The 21,994-nt window shown below is 41.3% G+C and overlaps 1 long non-coding RNA gene across 1 annotated transcript in view; it reads right to left on the bottom strand.

Moving 5' to 3' along the window:
* Positions 1–12,814: 12,814 nt before the first annotated feature.
* LOC139609166 (uncharacterized) overlaps positions 12,815–21,994 on the bottom strand; it is an 83,360-nt gene continuing 74,180 nt past the window's right edge. The window contains exon 3 of the long non-coding RNA XR_011685167.1: positions 12,815–14,422. This is a non-coding gene — a long non-coding RNA (uncharacterized lncRNA). The remainder of the gene's footprint in view (positions 14,423–21,994) is intronic.

Genomic DNA, 21,994 nt, shown 5'->3' with positions numbered 1-21,994 from the left:
TGTCATATCTCACACAAATGCTGTGCATCTATTAAAGTAACAAAACTCTTCCCATGGGTGTGGGATCAGGTTTGAGAGAGTTCAGTGCAGCTACGCAGAGGACAGCCAGAACTGGAGGAGCGGGAGCAGAGGTTCTCAGAGGGGATTTCGTGTGGACTCTGCACCGTCCCTTTCAAGTACCGAAACCACAGGACCTGTAGAGCAGCAGCTCTGTTTTCTCTTGACGTCAGAGTAGCATGCGCTGAACCTTATATCACCGGGGCGGATCGATCAGTGTCTCCTCATCTCATTATTACCGTCTCATGTCCAAGGTTGATGATACACTTGAGCTTGATGATGTGCTATCAAGTGTTTGCTTGTATGCATTTATTATTGTGTCCATATGGCTCCGGGTTGGTGTTTCAGGGAATGGACTGACCTGAGTCAAACATTTCCGCTGCTTGGACCGTAAAACATTTTCCAGCCTATGAATTCTTTTTGGTTTCAAAGTGACAGAGAACATTATGTTATAAGAGAGCTCACACATACTGAAGTTATTTGGACCTCCTCCCTTCAAGTGTGTACCTCTGATTTTACTACAGATTTTACATTTTACACTGATAAAAGGAGAACAACAAAGGAATCCACTGTGTATTTGCCAGAACGGGATTTATTTCATCATTTATGCACAATCTGATCTTATCTATTCTGACTATGCTGCAAGCTATACATGAGAGAAGAGTCCAGGATGCTTCAGAAAATGTTTAATAAATTATGATTTGTGCATGAGAATGTAGCTCCATTAAAATGGAGATGAATAAGGAGACACAATGAAACAAAAGCGCCAAGAAGGTGCATGAATTGTATTCATAATTGCATCACAGTCTCATGAGGCAATGTTGCCTAATAGTCTCAAGAGGGCATTTGAACTTCAATACCCAGAATTCCAGTGGCATAACATCAGACCACTGTGCCCCACTTTCAGGTTTGACTCATCACTTCCTGCGGTGGGAGGTGTACCACCCCTGCACATTTCATCTTAGTGCCAACGTTTCCTTTTACCCCACATTACGTCATGCTGGGGCCCTAATGGGACACTTCCATGCTTAATTTCTGCCTTCAAGAGTTCCCATAATGCCTCTGTGTTGAACCCACCTGATAGCCACGTTGACCTCAGTGCCATTCGAGTTATCTATGTACCTACACCTTTTGTGCTGATACTTTTTCCTCTTCTGGCCTTTATACAGTATAAACCTCTGATCACCACTGATGATTGACTGCAGTAACTTTAGCCCTGACTGTGAAACAGATACGTGAGAAACCTAAGTGACCTCAGTCTAACTTTGGAAATACACAGGAAAAGACAACAGGTAACACTTACCACTTAACCCTCCTACCCACGTTTCCTACGTTGTAATTCAGTGGACGCCCCAAAATTTGTCAATCCAACAGGTCACGCAGCAGCTGTACAGGTGAGTAGTTTTTGTCAAATTTCTAGTTTTCTTTCAAACTCTCTTCTTGTTTTTCAGAGAACTACATCCTAACTACGTCCATTTTTGTGTAGACAACTGTGTGTGACACCAGAGTGCCCTCTGAAACATTCAGAGGTGCACAATCAGACATGGTTGTCCAATGCATCTCACCAACTACTACGTTTTAAGCGAGCAACAACAAAAACGTGTCAATTGTAGCCGGTGTTCTGAAGGAACAGAAGCATTTTCTGATCTGATGCCACAATCAGCAGGACAACATCATTCATCACTGCCTTCAAAACTATTGAAAAAGAAATAATACACACAAGGTTTTGCTAGGTACAGGCACGAAAGTGACTTGTTTAGGTTTTGGGAAAGATTTTTCTCTGGGTTAAAATCATCACTTCATCAAGGTCTTTATTGTCATAAGTACAATATTAATCTTGTGATTATGGTTAGGTAATGTTGATGGTCACAGTTAAAAGAAACCCACATCAACTGTCAGCTGAAAACAGGAAACGAACACTGGCCTCACGTGTGAAGGTCTTGCTGGGCCTTCAGAGCACAGTGACTTTACAGCTCTGCAAAGACTCATGGACTCACTGAACACACAACCATGCAACAGCATTACTTGATCAGACCCCACAATAAGCAGGTGAATTAACATAGCTACATTTTCTTTTTTTACTCCACTGCCTCTAATGTTGACTATGGCTCCTCTATCCTCCCCACATGCCTGACCCACAAGAACTGCCACCCAGTATGTCCCCGACCAGAGGCCATGAGAAATAAAGGGGCTCTCGGTGCCAGGCGAAGCAGGCAGATTTTCCATTGGTTTAATGAGAATCACAGACAGAAGAGAGGAAATGTGCAGGATATTTATAGAAAAACGAGAGGAATGCAAGCCCCCTAATTGTGCTTAGTCTATCTCTCTCCTGCAAAACCTGCTCCCCCCTGCTCCCCCCTGACTTCTACATGGAGTCAAAGCATGTGCAGGGAAACAGATACATGGGGCAATAAAAGAAAGAGAGAGTGTTCTTTAAAAAAGCAGACATTTTTCAGCTACATCTCCTTGTAGCTGTATATCATGATATCATGCAAAGTGGATTTGAGTGCAAAACTGCTGGTCAGATTAGTCCACAGCTTTAGTCCACACTAAAATATTTCAGCAGCTATTAGATGCCATTGCCATGAAATGTGATTCAGACATTCATGGTCCTGAACTGCAGAAACTTTGACAATCCCCTGATGTTTCCTGTTACATCACCAGGTCAAAGTTTTACTCTGATTTATGTCCAAATACCTGAAAAAAGTTGATATAAAACTATACAAATTGATAGAGCCTGAACATATTAATGTCTAATTTGAATTGAAGACCAATTTAATATTATTGTATTGTTTATTATTGTTTACAGATAATGTGCTTTGATTTATTATTTGGTTCTTGATATTATTATTTTACATGTTTGATTTTTTTTCTTAATATACAAACACATGTCAAGGATCTTTGATAGCAGTGCTAACCTGCCTCATTTACTTTTCATAGAGCACAAAAAAATGACACTAGTTGGACTGAATGTTTACTTGTTAACAAACCATTATAAATATGTCAGTCAGAGAACTGGACATTTTCCCGTTCTTCTCATTTTCTCAACATTTCATTGATGCAGAACCTGAGGACTGTGACGGAGCTTCCTGAGCAGGAAGGCTCCAAATTTTCTGTCAGCCTGATGACACCAAAGTGGTTAAGGTTTACTGACCTACAGCCTGGACCTCTGTACACACAGTCGTGCAATGGTCCTTTAAACACAAGTAGGGAAGCAGGAAACACTGTTGTAGTTCATGTTCAAAGGAAAACAGACAGACTGATGGACGTCATGTCCCTCACCGAGTCTCTGTGAAGTTGACCTTAATTAATCAGATGATCTTTAAGAGCAGTTGGTTATTCAGCAGCAGTATTCTGACATTTCCTCATTAATGTAAGCTAATCAGACTGCTGTGTGCAGATTTCTTTTGTTGAATTCATATAAATGTCAACTCATAAAGCCTAGCTACAGCGGCTAAATTGAATTAGAAACAAGCTTTCAACACAAGACAACAATGTTCCAGTTGCATCCACAGCGAATGGCAACTCAATCAAAAATGTCTAAGTTCAATCCAAACATGTTAATTCAATGAATGACTTCATGAGAACATATATTTTTATTTCCATTGCAAGATTTTTCCATGTTTCTTTCTTTTCCCCTCAGGAGGTAATCATTCAGACATGAAGGCCAGGTAAAACGGCCTCCTTTTCCAACCCCCCCCCCCCCCCCCCCCACTCCCAACCCTCCACCCCCGGGTGGGAAAAAAGCTTTGGTTGCTGCTGTTTTCACGAAAGTATTGTTGTTGTACATTTCTGAACAAAACTCATCCTCATCCTCCTGCTGGAAGCTTGGAGGGTTATTCTCTGAGCAAACTCCCAGTGGAGATTAATTCAGCATCCTAACGCAAATCCACACACGACCCTTTTACTCTGACTTTAGGAAAATCTAAGAGGCGTGATGAGCAAATAGCCTTAATGAAACGCACACTCTTTCCTAGGTGCAGTAAATCACTTGCAGCGTGACTGTGTGTTTATGTCATGTTTGTCCTTTGTTGTCACTAAAACACTGTCCCCCTCCACTGGCGCTCTTCTGCAAGGTGCACTCAGGAAAGAGGCTTTCCACTTCAAAGTGGATTCCTAGCAAAAGCTATCCAACAACAGACGCAAAGTGGAATCAGACTTATCTTAAGTCAGTGATTAAATACATTAAACAAGGCTTCATCATCAGTTGAATTAGGTGGATAATACATCACAGGGATGAGCAGCATGGAAAATAAGTGTAATCCACTTTGGTGAAAACACTCCCAAACACACCAGCGTAATGCAAGAGCATGTGCTGTCAACGTTATGTCATTTTGCATGCAACCAAGCGCTCAATGCGTACACATCTGTGAGTGCGAGATTGGTGGTGTAAAACACCCAAACATCGGGTACTTGACTGTTTGGATTTCTTCATAATGAGGTATGATGATAGACTGAGCTGGTGAGGACTACAGGATATTTCATATCAACCAATGGGAGCTCTGATTCTGGATTGTTATTACAGTAGTCCTGCTCCCCGGGCAAAAAGTGTTCTGTCATTTCTTTATTTATTCTGCAGGGCCACATGGTGGTATTTACCCTCAAACAGACAGCGGAACGGGAAGGCCGAGAGATTGGATCTCACTATTTACTAAACAGGGCAGTAATACACCTGTTTTTGCCCTTAATCTCAGCCTGACCCCTTGTTGTCCTTTTGTCTTGCTGTTGTGTTGAATGCCATTCCTATTTTTTCTCTCCACAGTAAGGTGGACAGTTTTCCCTCCTTAAAGATGTAATCATTAGAATGAACAGATACATGAGTGAGCAGAGAGATACATGAAGCACATGAAAGTAGAGCTGACACAGCTCCAGCTGTAAGCATGTGGACTGTCGATGAATGATGCCTCTAACTGTTTCAGGGCATCGTGTTTCTGCTGCCTGACCTAAAAGCATTATGTCTGGTCCTGTTGTGTCTAGTGTCTGTTTTGCTGTAAAGACCAGAAACAGAAGACAAAAGAGAAACTGACATAAATAGCACACACACACCTTTAGTTTCCATCAAAAGATTAGTTTCATCACAGCTCTGCTTCGATGGTTTTCGTGTTATTCGGATCAGGGTAATCAAACACAGAGCATCAGTTTCCAGCCCAAAGTGGCTTTTCATCATCCCTTTCAGTTTGTGGTTTTTCTTGGTCTCCTTTGGCCACTCAGCGGATTAACTTAGTCAATATAGGAAGCAAAGAGCTGAGGCAACAACACAGGTTGAAAAAAAAACAAAAACACAATCATATCTAAGTAATTAGGTCAGTGTGTGTCTACTCCCTGACGAACTCCTGTACAAATCCTCTTCATCTGTGTTCGTGAAATCAAGACTAATAAATTCTGTTATGTACTAAAAGTTCTCTTCAATGCAGGTGAATATAAGACACTGGTTGATCTTTCAGACTGGTTGGCTTTCTATCAAACTTTTAAAATATATACATAATGAAAGGAATAAAAAAGTGTTTAAATGGCAAGAAAAAAATGCAAAGTAGAAACACTGATACAGTGGCCATTCTAAAAAATGGCCAGTGGGCCCCTCCAATCAGCGTTCATTACTGTTACGTAATAAATAATCTGACACCATATTAGTAGATATTAATAAATATAAAGACCATGAAAAACCTTGTAATTTTCAAAATATATATTATAAAGAACAATAAAAACCTAAATAAATAACTAAACTAACTAATTTAATTGTTCTCACATTAAAATAACCCACATTATAAGGTTGAGGTTCATCAACACATAAAGCCCCCTAAAGGAGGTTTCCTACTGACCGCTGTCGGTAACTTACTGATTTTCTTGCTAGATTTAGCGACTTTTAAAACCCTTAAGCTACTCTTATAGACGTGAATAGTCTGTGAACGGACAAACCTGACAACCAATCATTGATGCCCATTGTTTTTTTGTTTTTTTTTTAATTCTAAATAGGGTCCCTTTAGGGAGGTTTACTTCTGAGATGTCACTGGAAATTATCCACTGGTTGTTTTATGAGACACTGCTTTGGACTAAAGTTTGTCAGGCCTCTGCACTGATATTGTTGTAGTACAGTTAGAATCACATTTCTCCCTTTCAGATCTGTCTTTTATTCTCTGAACGATCCATTTGACAGGATCAGTTCAGGTCAACCATGATAAACTGTAATAAGAGTTTCCTTGCCCAAGGGTTACCTCAGCAGAGCTAATGCGTTTCCTCAGGGCAGCGAACATCAAAGAATTTGCAAAAACAAAGTGAATAAGCCATAAACTTTATGTTATGATCTGACTATTGACCCAACTCTAATTGATCTTACTCGAGGTTTCCAAACAGCATTTGGGTAAAGCTGTTTCTATGGGTTACGTATACAACTGGTGCCGCCTACACACTTCATTAAAATGTTCTGTTCCAGTATTCACCTCAAACCCCATTTTTATGTCATTTTGCTACTGTGGTATACCCCCGTGTCTATTTTTACTCAAAGTTGCAGAAACACTGTGGTTTGGCTGTTACATGAGAGCAATGTAGACTCACAGCAGTTTTGACAGTGTGATTTCCTGTCCTTAAATTGTTCACAACCTGTGCTGTAATGCAAAAAGTCACCAAAGCAGCCGAATGTACAGTAGATGCTAAAAAAACAGTTTGATGATATAATGCAGATAAAAGAGGCCCAATACTCAGTGTTTCTTCTGCACAACGAAAGGTGCCTGAACCAACATATCTGGCAGGTGGTTTACTGTATGTGATCCAGGCCGCCATTAAAACCTTAATTAAGGGTCATTGTTTGATTAAGAGTGTTTGCTTTTCTAAACCTCCCTTCATTGATGTGAGAGTTTAAATACTCCAACTCTTAATTCAGTTGTAACCTTTGTCAGGTCAGTATAATCAGAAAATGCTGTTTGCATTATTTTTTTTTATTCAGGGTGTTGTCTTAATCAAGTTAATACTGGAAATATTACAGTCCATGTAAATGTTATGTCTGTGTACAGCTGCCAAAAAGGTCTGATCTTTGGCCAGGTTCTTGTCATGTCCAAGACAGGCTATGGGAAGTCATAAAATAAGCACAGAATATGATGTATTATATGTAGAAAAGCTCTGAAAGGGCAAATGGAGTCTTGCTCTGACGATGAGACAATAAAAAATAAAATACTTAGAAGAAAAATGTTTTGGATGTTAGTCAGAAAGAGAAAGTCTGGCTTGCCATGTTACGTTATTCAACACATTTCCTCCTGATCTCACAGCTGTGCAGGTCATTAGCAAACAGTTGCACGGGAACCAGAGGCCCTGCCAAAACCTCTGCTGCAACTCCTGCTGTACATCCTGGGGTCACGGCAGGCCTCTGGGCCCGGATCCATCGGAGGTCTGAGACTTAAATGAGACACTCTCAAACATGAGAGCTACTGGCAATGACAGATCCCCGAGGCTGGACAGGATCACGGCTGCTGATTTGTGCCCTGAGGTCTGAACGGTAGGAAGTCAATAGCAGGCAGTGGCAGTCTTATACCAAGCTCAGCCAAGTGAAGCCCAGAGAACTGAAGGGTGTGAGGCAGAGCTGTAGACATGGAGAGTTGAACTCAGGTTGCAAAAATGAGGACTTGATTTGGAGTTGATTGCTGTGAGACTTTGTTTACTCCAGACCTGACTACTTAAAGACTTAAGGGTTAAAAGCAAAAATATTCAAGTCTCAAGTTTTGATCTGGAAAAATCCCAAACCAATAAAAAAGAAATCAGACAGGTTCAGGCAAGACTTCCATGTAAGACACCTTAGATATTTAAACATTAAACCTACACAATGGAGGGACATGGTCTGGAACAATGGTGCTTTGTGCCAAGTGGTAACATCAGCATGCTGAAATGCTCACAATGACAATGTTAACAAGCTGATGTCTAGGGGGTATAATGTTTACCATGTCATTACCAGGGTCTTAGCTTACAATGTTAGCATGCTAAAATGTGGTAATTAGCACTAAACTCAAAGCACAGCTGAGACTGACGGCACTGTCATTAGTTCTGCAGGTGTTTGGTCATAAACCAAAGTATTGGATCAATTAAATTTTGGAACTAATTGTGGCACTGGATGAGAAGTGAAGGGATTAACATAGTTGTTAGAGTTCATCCTGAGGTGAGCATGAATGTCTGAACCACATTTAATGGCTATCCATCCAACCCGGTCAACATCATGGTGGTGTTAGATGAAAGGTCAGGACATCACCAAAGTCATTAGGATTCAAACTCTGCAGAGCAGAACTGTGTGTATCAAGTTTCATAGCAGTTCATCTGATACTTGCTCAGATATTTCATTCTGAACAAGAGGCTGCCACTCGCTTCAAGCAGGCTTTGTAATCAACAGTTTTGAAAGAAAAATGTTCAGACACTGAAAAGATCTCACTGTTGACTTTCAATACTTGTGTCTTGACTTGCACTCAATCTGAAAGACTTAAGGCTTGACTTAAGACTTGCTTAGAGGCCTTAACAAACAGCACTTACCCCAAATAACAGACAAATACAACTGATGTCTTTTTTGATATGCCACAGTTGACTACAGGTCTCCATGGACCTGACCCAAGATCCAGGTTGGGCACGGTCCAAATGATATCTAGGCCACCCAGGTAGTGTCCTAGCGCGTGTGCAGCACATGTGGATCAGAAGTGGACTTTCAGAATAAAATCCTTCAGCATTTAGCAAAACGTGACTTTAGCTGCTTATCAAACAGCTGAACCAATCAAATAAATGCAGGTGGGTTTACAGCTGATCTCTCAATGTAGCTTCTGCACAAATAATTCCACTGTGCTGTAAAGGTGCTTTTCTCGACTCGTCATTATGAGGGTTACCAAAATACATTTACAATGGAGGATGACCACTGCTGCACGTTCTGTGTGTTGCCATAACACTCCTGGTGTTTCATGTCAGTCTAATGCTGTGTTTACCAGCAAAGGCCAACCTGTCATTTCTATTGTCCCCGTACTTTTATTTTGAACATACAGAGCTACAAGAGAAAGGCTTACAATAGAAACACCACCTCCCTCTGATGTGTACAATACAGACATCAAATACTTGAATGGGATTATAACAAAGGACCATGCTCAGAAAACATGTTAGCCATGTCAGGATGGTGTGTGTTTGTAGTTCCTTGAAAACCAACCCATAGCTCAACAGACATGAGGCCATGTGTGTGATGACTCTGGCTTTACAGGAATCAAAGCCTGACATCATTTCTGCCACTTCTTTACATTTTAATCTATATGTCTCATTGCTCTGTTTGGCTGATGTGTTAATAACTGTATCCCTAATTTATCTTCTGTTGCTCTGTACTGTATGAAAATTAGCCAGCTGGCTAACACTGGCACATTTACATCAATGTTGATTAATGAGCATTGTCCTCATTAATAAATAAATGAAATGTTTTGATATTTTAGATTTTGTCGTTTTGCAGGTAAGCCGGCTTCCTGACTGAATCATCCCTGCATTAAAACAACACTATGGGCTGCAAGACATGAAATACAAGCCAGCAAGTTCCACTTTGTGTTTAACTTTGGAGAGAGCCAAGCTAGCTGTGTCCCTCCATTTCTAGTCTTCATGCTAAGCTAGGCTAATTGCCCCCGGCTCTAGATCCTCTCATCAGACTTAGCAAGAAAGCAAATAAACATATTTTGTTGTGTTTTCTGTTGAGTGAGTTTTTAATGGTACATAACCTGAACACAACACAGATTACTCTATGTGGCTCATGCGCTGTAACTTGTTTCTTCATATTTCAATATCTGTGTCACAGTTTTATGTTATGTATACATACATGATTCATTATGTTTATTGCATGTGTCAAGTTTTGTGTCACATTATATATTATACTGTTTTTCTCATTTTTCATGTTTTAATTTTAACTTGGCCTAAAGCTGTTTGTTACTGCAACAATAACATTTTTATACAGTTTCTCACACTAGCAGATGCCTGTGAAAGCCAAGCAACATGATAACATTGGAGGTAATATTTTGAGAGGTGCTGAATATTCTCTGTTAATTATCTGTGACTCTATCTGCACCAATGCCAAAATACACCCAAGTCTGCACGTGTGCCGTTCAGTGCTGCCTGCATATGAAGCATTCTTTCCGGCTAATTCTGAACAACCCCAAAAAGCTGCCCCCCAAGGGCGATAGTTATTCAACGTCTGCTGTTTTTCCCTGTGTTTGCTCGATGTGCACAGTCGGCTTTGGTGACTGTTCAGAGGGTTCTGGGTGAATGAGACCACGCGGAGCCCCAGATCGTGTTGATACAGTTGCCTACCCTGAGGCTTGACAACAGCCCCTGAAGAGAGGGGCCAGAGAAATGGATTAGGCCCCTGGCACTGACCTTCTTCCCTGTTCACCTCCCCCTAGACTGAAGAGGTCGTGGCCCTCACAGCTGAGCTCCGAGTCCAGTCTCTGTCCTGCTGGCCATATCCTACTGGCCTGTATTCTCCAAATGGACATTGATTATTTACCTCCTGCACAGGCGCCTGTTTGATCTGATGTCGCCCCTGAACGTCTTCCTGGAATCGGTCCAAGCATGTGACAGAATCAGATCATCAGCCATGAGGAACATCATCTGGGAGATGAAGAACTTCAACATCTTGCATTGCTCCTGGACGGCAGACTTTACATCATAATCATTATGTTGAAATAGAGGAATAAATCCAAATATATCTGGGAGGATGCCATGGAACCTTCTCACCAATCAAATGGATTTGCACAACACACAAGACCACCCTTCTGCAGAGGAAGTACTGTAGATCTCTCACACATGAAGGAAAATCTGAGTCATTGCTCTCTTCCAATAAATCTGTTTAAATCAGATCAGAGTCCAAACACATGCCCGCTGTTCTACTCAAGATTTTAACACAATTTCATAAGTGGATATTCTCTCAAAAACAGTACCTGCTTTGATGTTAGATCTCATTAAACTGATTAAATCAATAAAAGACAATGATAATGATGAGTCCGATCAGAATATTTCAGATCAAAGCTGAAATCATTTAAACCTGATCAACTTCTACTTTGACACGGAGTCAGAAATGAAAAACAACTCCGCTCTAACACTAACACTCTTAAAATGTCCTGATGACAAACACTGAAAACTTGGGCAGAAATTCAAAAGCACTCGTTGCATCTGGCTCTGCACGGACTCACAGTCTCAGAGAGCAGCTGACGTTGCACAGTCACATGTCCAAACAAGATGTCAAGTCAAAGCTACTGAGAGTTGACTTCATCAAGCCTCCTCACGGTCTGATCCCAGGGTTATGTGCATCTAATGTGTTGACTCTGCTACTGGTTGTTTGCAAATCATTTGTAAAGTGTTGCTGTTTCTCACTGTGGTTGCTGGACAGGCTTCAGTTTGAATGACAACCCTCTGAAGGGATGAGATTTAATACTCTTTTGATTGTAATAAACAGATTTGGCTGTGACTGGCTGTGTCTTTCTCAAACTGTACCAAACAGACTTTAGAAGTGTACCCAAGTCCAGGCCTCAACTCCAGTGTTCCTGGGGTTTACTTTACATAATCTGAGACAAATCAGCATACACTTAACAAAATTAAGCTTTGTGGACATAGAATAAAAAAAACAACAACAACAAAAAAAAACAATAGATAAAACTTCATATGGATCCATATAGATAAAACTTCTCTCTGTCCTGCTGTTATTACAGACTTGTCTGAACTAACTGCAGCCCCCTGACTTGCTCATGGACTCACCTCTTCTTCGAGCTGTGACATTTAGCCTGATGATCTGTGGGCTTATGGGAAATGCTGTTAGTAAAAGCCAATAAAAAAATTAATACTGAATAAACACTGATAATAGACTGTTTTTAGAATAAAAATGATCGTCCTCCTCCCCACATGATGTAAAGCGCTCTGATCTAAAACATATTTCTGATGATTTAAGATTTTTCCTTTGTTTTTAGATGCAGCAACAAAATTTCAGTTAATGCTCCCAAGGCTGAAATTCAGATTTTAAAAATCTTTTCTTTAAACAAACAAGAGGACTCAGGTTCTGTCATAGTTTATGTGGAAGATTTCGCACGATGTACAATGTTTTGGTGCCTGATTCAGACCAAATTCCACATTAAACCTCTTCCCTTTACAAACGCTTTTCTTTCCACTAATTATCATTATTAGCAAATATTAGGATGACAAATGAAGACAAATACACCCACAGTGTAATGAGCTTGTGCTATTCTCAGTGTATTATTGGACTTGAAAATAGAAATAAATCTTTCCTACCGCAGAGCTGCTCTCATCAGTCTGCACTGTTAGAGCCGCTCTCTGTAACATTTTTGTAACATCACATGACATCACATGTCACTGTTACTACAGTTGTTGCTGTTTATTTGTGTTGTCCTCTGCTCCTCATCTTTATTTTCTTTCCCTCCACTGCTGAAGGTCGGACGTTGATTTCCTATTTCTATCTGGAAAACGAGGGCAGCTTTTTCCACAAGGCCACTGCTGTGTGTTGTAACTGTGCGTATGGACAACATGAATCATGTTTTTGATACTGGGGAGCTGCTTCAGTGAAGTCAACTCTTTTCCCTCTCAACTTATTGAAAACAGTTACTTTGGGTAAGGTGAGGGGCTGTCACATTTGAAACTAAAGGGAAAGTTCTCCTAATGAAGAGTTAAGAACAATCCACCAATAACTAATAATTCTACCTCTAATGCAAAAAATAAACCTCAGCTTTACATTGACATTGACAAACTGCTTCATTATAGGATGTTTAAATATCTGAAAATAAACTTTATTTTGTTTTTATTGCATTTTTCAACAGTTTTACTAAGCTTGTGTTCAGAAAAATAACGAGGAAACGCCTCAGTTTCAGTACAGTAGACTTAACCAGTAAATACCGACAGACATGAAGCATGGGACTTGAACTTCCACTGAAGAGATGAAAACATGAAACCTTCAAACAGGACATACAGCCGTGGGGTGTCTGATGGAAAGCCACAGTGAGTGGAGCTGTCAGAGACTGAAGCCACATGCTGCTCGTTTCCCTGCTTTTTAAACCACTGATGGTTTAGAGGCTACTTATCATTGTCATGCTCGACTGTTTGATGCCATCATTAGTTCCGCCACTTCTTTTTGAGATGTAAAAATAACCAGTAACCTCCATTATAAGTCCTCCATGCCAACCCATGTTCGTCCTTTGTGTCAACCACGTGTGCACAAGTTGCACTGACAGGTAAGGACTGGTGCTGTATGAGAATAATGTAAAACTATAAGAACTAAAAACAGTGACTCATAGTCTTCCAGGTCTGTCCATCATCATTTATCCAGGAGAAAAAGATGTCACCGGTCCATTTTCACACTTTATATACAGTACAGCCTATTTCAGACATGGCAGCTGTTCTGTTTCTGACTTCATCTGTCTGTTAGGTTTTTTGGCACCTGAGCAGTGGTTTCCAGTCCAACGACACCCAAGCATTGTTTAAGAGTGACATGACATACTGTACCAGAGTTGAGTAGCTGGTATGAATCAAGGCTGAAAATGTAGGGAAGATGACTAATGATCTGACAATGTGCTTTTCTTGCCCACTACTACAAGTGAAAAGAACAAAAAAAAAAAATTCAGCCTCACTTGACAAGAACCTCCCTAACAACTGACTCATTCACAGTATTTTGTGCTAAATCAAATAGATTTTATTTCATTTGTGCATGAGGAATTATAATAAAATGACTGTTTATTGGTCCTAACAAGGCACATTTAACATTTCTGTCTCCTGCCTTTGGTGTCTTTCCTTTAAATGGTCAGTTACCCTCAAATTAAAAAAACTAAACATGTTTTTATCATTTTGGTGAACTAACCCTTTAATGTGACTGCATTCAGTTCAGACTTGAGCCATGTTTGAAACATTATGGACATGTTGTTAGGTCCTATTTTAGCTTAAGGAAAAGTGACTCATTTTCTTTTGTAAACATGAAGCTGACATGTAAATTTGCTGGTAAGTGTCTGAAAGGTGCTTATGTTGCCAACACGTGCCATCAGCAGCACATGCTGCTCGTCATCCCGGGACGTCACGGAGCCCCTGAACAGGTCTAACCCCTGGGAGATGGCACAACAGGTCAATGACCCAGTCCCTGGGGCCATAGGCAATAATGTCCTGCACTGAGCACACAGCACTCACCTCACTTTCCACTAAGCACTGCCACAGTGAAGCTGCATGTCGGCCTGGTGGACTCCTCATTGGCTGCGGTCTTTAACTGACAACAAACCATGTCGGCACAATTGATGCGTTTTAAAAGCTGGCAGCAGAATCATCTGTGTGTCCTCCTGCTACAGTCCTCATCCGGCAGTCTTCACTTTGTCCACAGGCAGCGATAGAAAAGCTGAAAAGCCACACATGGAGGAATGTGTTAAATTCTCTTATCAGTGACCACGTGCCCCGTTATTACACATCAAGCACAGTAAGGTGTGTTTTTCAACACCCCCCCTTTCTGCGTGGGACCTCTCCCCAGGGAGGGAATGAGGTCATGTTGTTCAGGACAATGAACCACTCACAATTTCCCAGGGTGCAGTGCTGAGTTGCAGCAATCAGATGCCTGGGAATCAATGCCCATAGTTTTTTATTTCCTAAGGAGTCAAAAGGGTAGAGCTAACCATCTGATACCATTAAAAAAGCTTCCTTCCTTGGCGAGTGCTGAAGGGAAAGCAACAAAGAAAAGTTAACACCCAGAAATGACCTGTTCCTCCCCACTGTAGCATGCAGCTAATTATACATTTATGATGTTTGATACTGTCGATGAAACTCTCACTTCCAATAAAGGATTCTTTCTGAAACTGCCAATATGAAGGAGCTAATTGGTCGCTATTTTTAGAAACTGGGGTTTCAGAAAAGAATATAGCACATGGAACCCTCAATGAAAAACATCTGGCAAAGGACAGGCTCTTTTTTTGTTTCATCATTTTCACCTTTTGACCTGTATTTGGATTGAAGCTTGTAAATCTTGTATCCAGTCTGTCCCTACATAAAACTAATGTGAAATCCAGTCAATAGCAGACAACAGCAGAGCAACAGGTTACAAATAGGCAAATACGTCCCACCTTCATAACCGCTGAGAATGCATTTCAGTGTTGTCGCGATGCAACTCCGACCAACAGGTGTCGTGTTTTAGATTTTATTTGTTCAGATTCAGACTTTTTCATCGTTTAGATTCTGAACCTTGCACATAAAGAACCCATTGAATTTAAAGTTTGGATGCCTCATGCCGGGATTAGACAAAGCAACACTGCAGCACCATAACGCAGGTCGCAGAATTTCTCCAACAAAGTAAGAGAAGTTCATGAAGTTATGACATAGTACTGTTTTTGTCAGAGACTCCATGAGTCCAAGCAGCATCCGAGCTGCAACATGTTGTAAATTGGGTGTAGGTGACTCATCCCAGACATTCAGAATATTTTCATGGTTTAAGCCAAACGATCTGCTCCACACCTCCTTTTAATTCCAAGCCAAACTCATATAATTGGTCTTGTGGATGACAGAAAAAATGAATAATTTCATCTTCCAGATTGTGTTTGGTTACTAAAATACACCGTTGGTATGGGAACAGACAAATGTCTTGTGTCAGATCTGGACAATCATCAAAGCATCATCGTCTCCCTCCAAACTCTGCTGGTCTGACTGAGGAGATCGATAACGTCTGAGGTGGATTAGAAAGGAAGGATGACACATCACTCAGGTCTTCTTTAAATAGACATGTTGAGTGTGTCACCTCTCTCTGACCTGACACACTGCTCTCTAAATGCACTGGGGACAGCCGTCACTCATGTCCACTCATCTGAATGGGGAAAAAAATCTGGACGGGTGTAAACCCACGGTTGTCCATCACTGTATATATTTTAACGCAAATTAATTTCCTTTAATTCAGATTAAAAATAACATTCTGAGAACGCTGCACCCATTGTGTGGGTCATTACAACAGCCTTCATGTTTTTAAACCCATCCACACTAAAATGGTAACTTTCATGTCAACACCCACCAGTGATTGATTTTCTTTGTGATATATGACAATTTGATGAGTATCTCTGGGTTTTGGACTCTGGAAGAATTATATGAGCTACATGAACACATCTGGGCTTTGGGAAATAAAAACATTTTTTTCTGAAATTTTTTTATTAATTAATTGTTAATTAATTAATAATGAAAATAATTTACTTGCAGTGCAAATCAGCCCAGCACCAAACTGCAGACACACAAATTTAGCAACTAGCTGGTGAATATAGTGGAGCATTTAGCAGCTAAAGAACCAGATAAGCTCCTCTGTAGAGGCGGAGAAGCTAAACAGAGCTATACGAAGAGTGAATATTGGACTAACATTGATCACATGGCCATAAACACACCTCTGCACAAGTTACTCTGCTGGATGTGTAAGAAGGAAACTTTGCCATTAAAACTCTGAGATAATCATTTCAGTGAGTTTTTAAGATATCCTGCTAAAAACAAGAAAACAAATGGCACCAATAATGAACCTCTTGGCTGAGATTGAGTAATATTGCAGATCTGAGTAAGAGGGTTGGGTTGCAAAGATATTCAGAAACTATACTTCCCCCCTCCCACTCCTAATTCCCAACCGCACTGTCTGCACAGCAGCAGCCAACTGTGCACTACACTGACATTCCAGCTGGGTCTAATTTGGCTGCTTTCCCCACCCCTTCTGTAAATTTTATTGTTATTCTTAATCATAACTGTTTCCTCTTACGGTTACGTTAATATCTGGACATACACTCCTGCAGCCTCAGATCACTCTGATGTGTTTGCGTGGTGTGTGATTAGGGGCGCCTGGCGAGCCTGAGGTCCGGCCTTCGCGTGGGTAAGCAGAGACAGCAGCAGTGGCAAGACTTTCCAGGAATATCTCAAATAAATCAGGTGTGATAGCCGAGTGGAAAAAACGGCCCATTTTCCATGTCCACTTTCCAAATATTCCCTGTACGGGAAATCCAAGGTTTAACACCTTTTGTCATAGAACACTTCTGCCGGTGTTTCGAACAAAAGACAAGTGAAACGGATTTTGTCTGTCAGTGTAAACAACATCTTTTTCCACGGGTTTGTTTGTTGTATTTTCCCAGGCAACAACAGAATCATCCATTTACGCACCTCCGTCATGCTATCAGCCAGCCCTGCTCCTCCTGCTCTCATCCTTCCAAAGCTTTTCCAATACATTCTCAACAACACTCTTTGAGTAATTGTAGTGGTCAATGCAGCAGGCCAGATATCCAAACAGGAAACAGGAAAAAGTGCTGAAATTATTCCGATCAAGTGAGATTGGATGATGGAAAACAAGGCAAGAGGAGACATGAAAGGAGGGTCAGAAAGTGCACTCTTGAAGTTGGCTTCACACTGCTGCTTGTTTTGATTGCTGTGATTAAAAATGGACAGCTGAAGACATGCCCAAAGTCACAGACTCATCTTGATTTTATCACAGCCCAGATTTAATCCTCTGGAATTATTTTTAGCTCAGTGCACCGGTGTTATCAGAGGTCTCCCGGTGACTGGATTCAGCTGTGTGGGATTATGTTTGAGGTGAGAGACGGAGGCCTTTGCATGCAGACGGGCCCAGAGTGCGGTCATGCAGAGGTCTCTGCATCCACACTGGGGCTGCTGCCATTAGAGGCTGGTCATGCTGTTGGCCTGTCACACAGTGTTGATGTTTGGATGGAGAAAATGTAAATGGAGTGTAATTTTTGGATGACAAATCTCTCTTCTTTCTCTCCCCTTTTTGTCATCTCCTGCCAGTGGTATCGATTCTGCAAATTAGTAAATATCGCCTTGTGAGACATTACAAAGAGAAGTGGATTAGATCATTTTCCTATCATAGCACTCCTTCGTGTCTCAGTGCACTTGACCGTTCATTGCTTTGGTGAGAGGCGAATGGGTTATATCATTTTTTGAGGTTTGGTTGTCCGATTGCCATAGGAAACAACATTAGGAGAATGATAGAGGTGAAACCGAGTACATCAATCCCAGGCCTGTCAGCTGGTCACAGCTTCAACAGAGCACCATCTGAAACTAAGGATATTTGCTACTTGCCTGTTAATCAGATTGCCAAAATTGGTATTGTGCTCTGTTTTGCACAAATCAACGAGTAGTGAGTGACGCAGCAAATGTCATTTTCAGTCCAAATGGAAGCTAGAGTAGCCGATGGCATCAGTGGTTAACTTCAAAATTTCCAAGTCATTCAAGAAAATAGACCAGTTTACTAGGACTGTTTACAGTATATCGATGTACACCGATCAGCCCTAACATTAAAGGTCCCATATTTTACACTTTTCCTGTAGTTTGTAGTTTTACATCTCCTCTCTCAGGCTTCTCTCTGGAGCTCTAGTAACAACAGTTTGATGACTGTTTTCTGAGTGAGCCAATAAAAATACAGCAGATTTCAGGTAAACACTCAGAGAAACCAAATCCTGCAAGGTTGGATGGTGGGTCCAGGTGGGCGGGGCTTGGTGCATAGACACCACAAAGTTCCAGAAGTCCTGACGGCTGGTTTTAAGGCTCAGTTTCTGAATACAGGCTGTGTGCATTTCTCTGTGGACTGAGGCTTTGATACTTTCACAGTATTAATATAGAACCTAGACCTGCTTTTTAATCACAAACACATGGACATCTACCTTTATGTAATATGGGACCTTTGAAATCTTATGGCTGATCAGTGGATACGGCCCTGAGAAAAGTGTTTCAACCATGTTTTAAAGAGAGACTGAAAATGCCAGAAAGGAGGAATAGTGATGATCTGCTGTTCTCTATTACATAACCTGAAAGGAAGATGCAGAAAAAAGTCTCTTTTGTTCTGCAATTGTCCTCATTTAAAGCTCCGGCACGAACATGACCACCCAATAAGTAGCTGAGGTACAGTAGCTGGGATGTGCCAATGCAGGAAGCAAATATAACTAAACTGTTATTCTGCAGCACGTGGACACTGGTTAACAGAGTATGAGAGTGGGTGTGTTGACGCAACAACACGCGTCAACCTGTGTTGGTATATGGGTTCACATACAAAACAATAGCCACAAATGTTTTGACAAATGTCTTAGGTTGGCAACACAACTGCTGTTTAAACGTCAAAAACATTAAAAAAGAAAATCCCATTCCTGGTCCTAATGTTGATTCTAGTTACAACAGGATTTGTTTGCGGACTGACTGAATTCCACAGAACAGTTTTGCAGTTTCGAGGCTTGTGGTTGACCAGTCAGCTATGTTCAGCTCAGTAAACTCCACTCAGATGTTTCGTGGTAGGAAAGGTACTCTCTGGAACACTTTTGGGTCCTAGGGATCAAACGCTGATGTAGATTGTTGCAGTTGAATTGCAGGTAAAGAGACCCTGTGGTGGGAAAAATCCTAATTGTGAAATGTAATTTTGCAAATTCACTGACTGCCGCATTTAACATTGAATACACAGGAAAGAATTTGGTGTCAAAACGATAGGGAGGCTGGATATCGGAAGGCCGAACGTTCCTGACCCATGCAGCACTGTGGACTAAATCAGACGGACCTAATTGAAGCCACATTCCTAAGAGTGAGGCTTGAATTCCAGAGCTATTCCTGCACACGGTACACACTGGATACTACACACCCACTCACACATGCAGGCACAAAAAACACACCTACAAGCGTAGGTGATGGCAGGCTCCCAGTCGGATAAAATAATCTTGACTTCATCGGCTGGACAGGAAGCAGAGGCTGTAAATGTCACAACTTGGAGTTCCTTATCTCTTCCCAGTGTGACATCAAAGAGGGCATTTCCAGATTCTTGGATGTGCTTGAGAACTTTTTACAGAATGTGTGGTTGTGATTCACTGTGTTTACATAGAGACTTTCCCCACAGAGTGGCTTTGGCCACCCAGCCGTAACAGTCCATGAAAATGCAGGGTCAAGACATCAAAGACTTTTTGGAGATTATTCCAGTCAGGAGCATGAAATAACACTGTGACAAATACAACTCGCATGGCAGGATACAATGTCCCTCATCCGTTCGCATTCTGGTCTCAATCAGATTGCTTATAAATGTCCAAAATTAAATCAGGCCGCTCCCTGGAATGTGGCTTCATGGTTGTACTGGAGCTTAACACAAACAGGTCAACACTTAGCACCATGAACAGACTGTCCTGTCTTAAATAATTCCACTATCAGCTGGTTCTTGCATCTAGTTCAGTTAACTCATTTAGTGTGAGAACAAAGAAGACTTTTATTGCAGAGCTGTCCAGGGTGCAAGCTGAATAAAAATTACAAAAAAGTGTAATATGTGATTTTAGCTGCTCTAAGGGCCTCGCTTGTCAGTCTGATCGAACAGTGTCCAAACCTGCTCTGATGGTGGGAGCTGGGCTTTCCAGACCTGACAATCTGACAATCACTCACTTCACATGTCTACAAACATGAACGCTTTGAGTGAGCACCTCTGTTTGTCCCCCTCTCAAGACACAATGAATGGGCAGTTATAAACACTTACCATTAGAGATGTTGGGATGACACACATACTAAAGCTTTTAAACTATTTGTCAAGCAAAAAAAATGCCTAACTGGTTCCAGCTTTTCAAATTTGAAGATTTGTTGCTTTTCTCTGTTTTGTGGTGTTGCAAATGTAACGTCCTCGGACTTCAGACTGTTGGTCGGACAAAACAAGCAATCTGAACCCATCAACCTTGAGCTCCATGAAATACAAATACAATCCATTGCGTTGAGACTTTTTGCTTCAGCTTGAGTGCAGTCATTCTGAACAGCTATAAACACTTTTACTTTTGGATTTGATCTGATGACTCACTGTACAAACTCAGACAAACTTCAGTGTGTCTCAGACACACACGCATCTACTGTTACATTTGTGAGGTAGTTCACCTCCTGCTATCTGCTGTTTGTATCAAATGAAAATGTCATTGAACAGCCTGGTAACCTGTAACACCTGAACCTTTTCCTCCTCAAGGTGTGTCACCAGATCACCTGTCTTCCTGGGACTCTGTCACAATATTCAGTCCTCTTCTCTGGTTCAGGTTTATTTAGATGAAGAGGCTCAGAGAAGGCCATCATGAGTCAGCTAACCACAATGCCATGACGTCATCAAAGCTGCAGCCCAGTGTTTGGGAAAATACTCTGGAAAAGTAACCCATGACCATGCATCCTCAAATTGTAATGAGATTTTAAAAGGTTTGGGATAGGCTCAGATGAATTCTTAGTTCTATCCTATTTTATGTGCTTTGAGTGGTTATTGGTTGCTGTTGTCATTCCTCCTGTCCAAACTGGCCCTGAAGTGATCCCTTCAGGGTAAAAAATGGGATGCAAAATTCACAGCTCTTGTTCAGTGCAAAATTCATTTAAATATCAGAGTATATGGGACTTTTTACTACATGTAATGTCCTGAAAATTACAGTATCATGTGACCTTGTGATACTTGCAACACTGAAACCCATCAGTGTTAGAGGAAATTGCTTTGTTGCTTTCACTCTTGCTGCTGGTGGAGGTTTGTAATCTACTGTACTCTCCTTCATCCCTGGAGTTCCGCTCTCTGCTGTGTATACTGGGAAACTTTGGCAGGAAGTTTCGAGTGTGTGTGAGAGAGTGTTTGTGCGTGTATTGTCTAAATGTGGGGTTGTGAGTGCACGCAGCCGGGGACAGCTGTGAAAACACCTCTCCGACGCTGACCTCCGCAGAGCGACGCCTGAGATGCTGCACATGCGGTCCAACCTGGCGAGGATGAGCACAGGTGACCCGTCTGGGAGCAAGATTTGGAAGTTCAGTATCCAGAAACTGCAGGGAGACCTGTCCATCACTGGTGTAAGATAATATTCTCTCTTTGCTGCTTGTTTGGGTACTCATTGTGTAATCACTGATACATAACTGCTACAGGATGAACAGCATACTTCTGAGCCAGGGAAGTAAATTCTGCATTCATTGCCTCCCCCACACTCTCTGG

This window comes from Trachinotus anak, unplaced genomic scaffold (assembly GCF_046630095.1).
Source record: "Trachinotus anak isolate AG129_WGS33_773 ecotype Australia unplaced genomic scaffold, CSIRO_AGI_Tana_v1 ptg000025l, whole genome shotgun sequence".
Classification (NCBI taxonomy): domain Eukaryota; kingdom Metazoa; phylum Chordata; class Actinopteri; order Carangiformes; family Carangidae; genus Trachinotus; species Trachinotus anak.
Note: the sequence above shows the minus strand (reverse complement) of the source record. Positions and strands in the feature narration are given on the sequence as shown.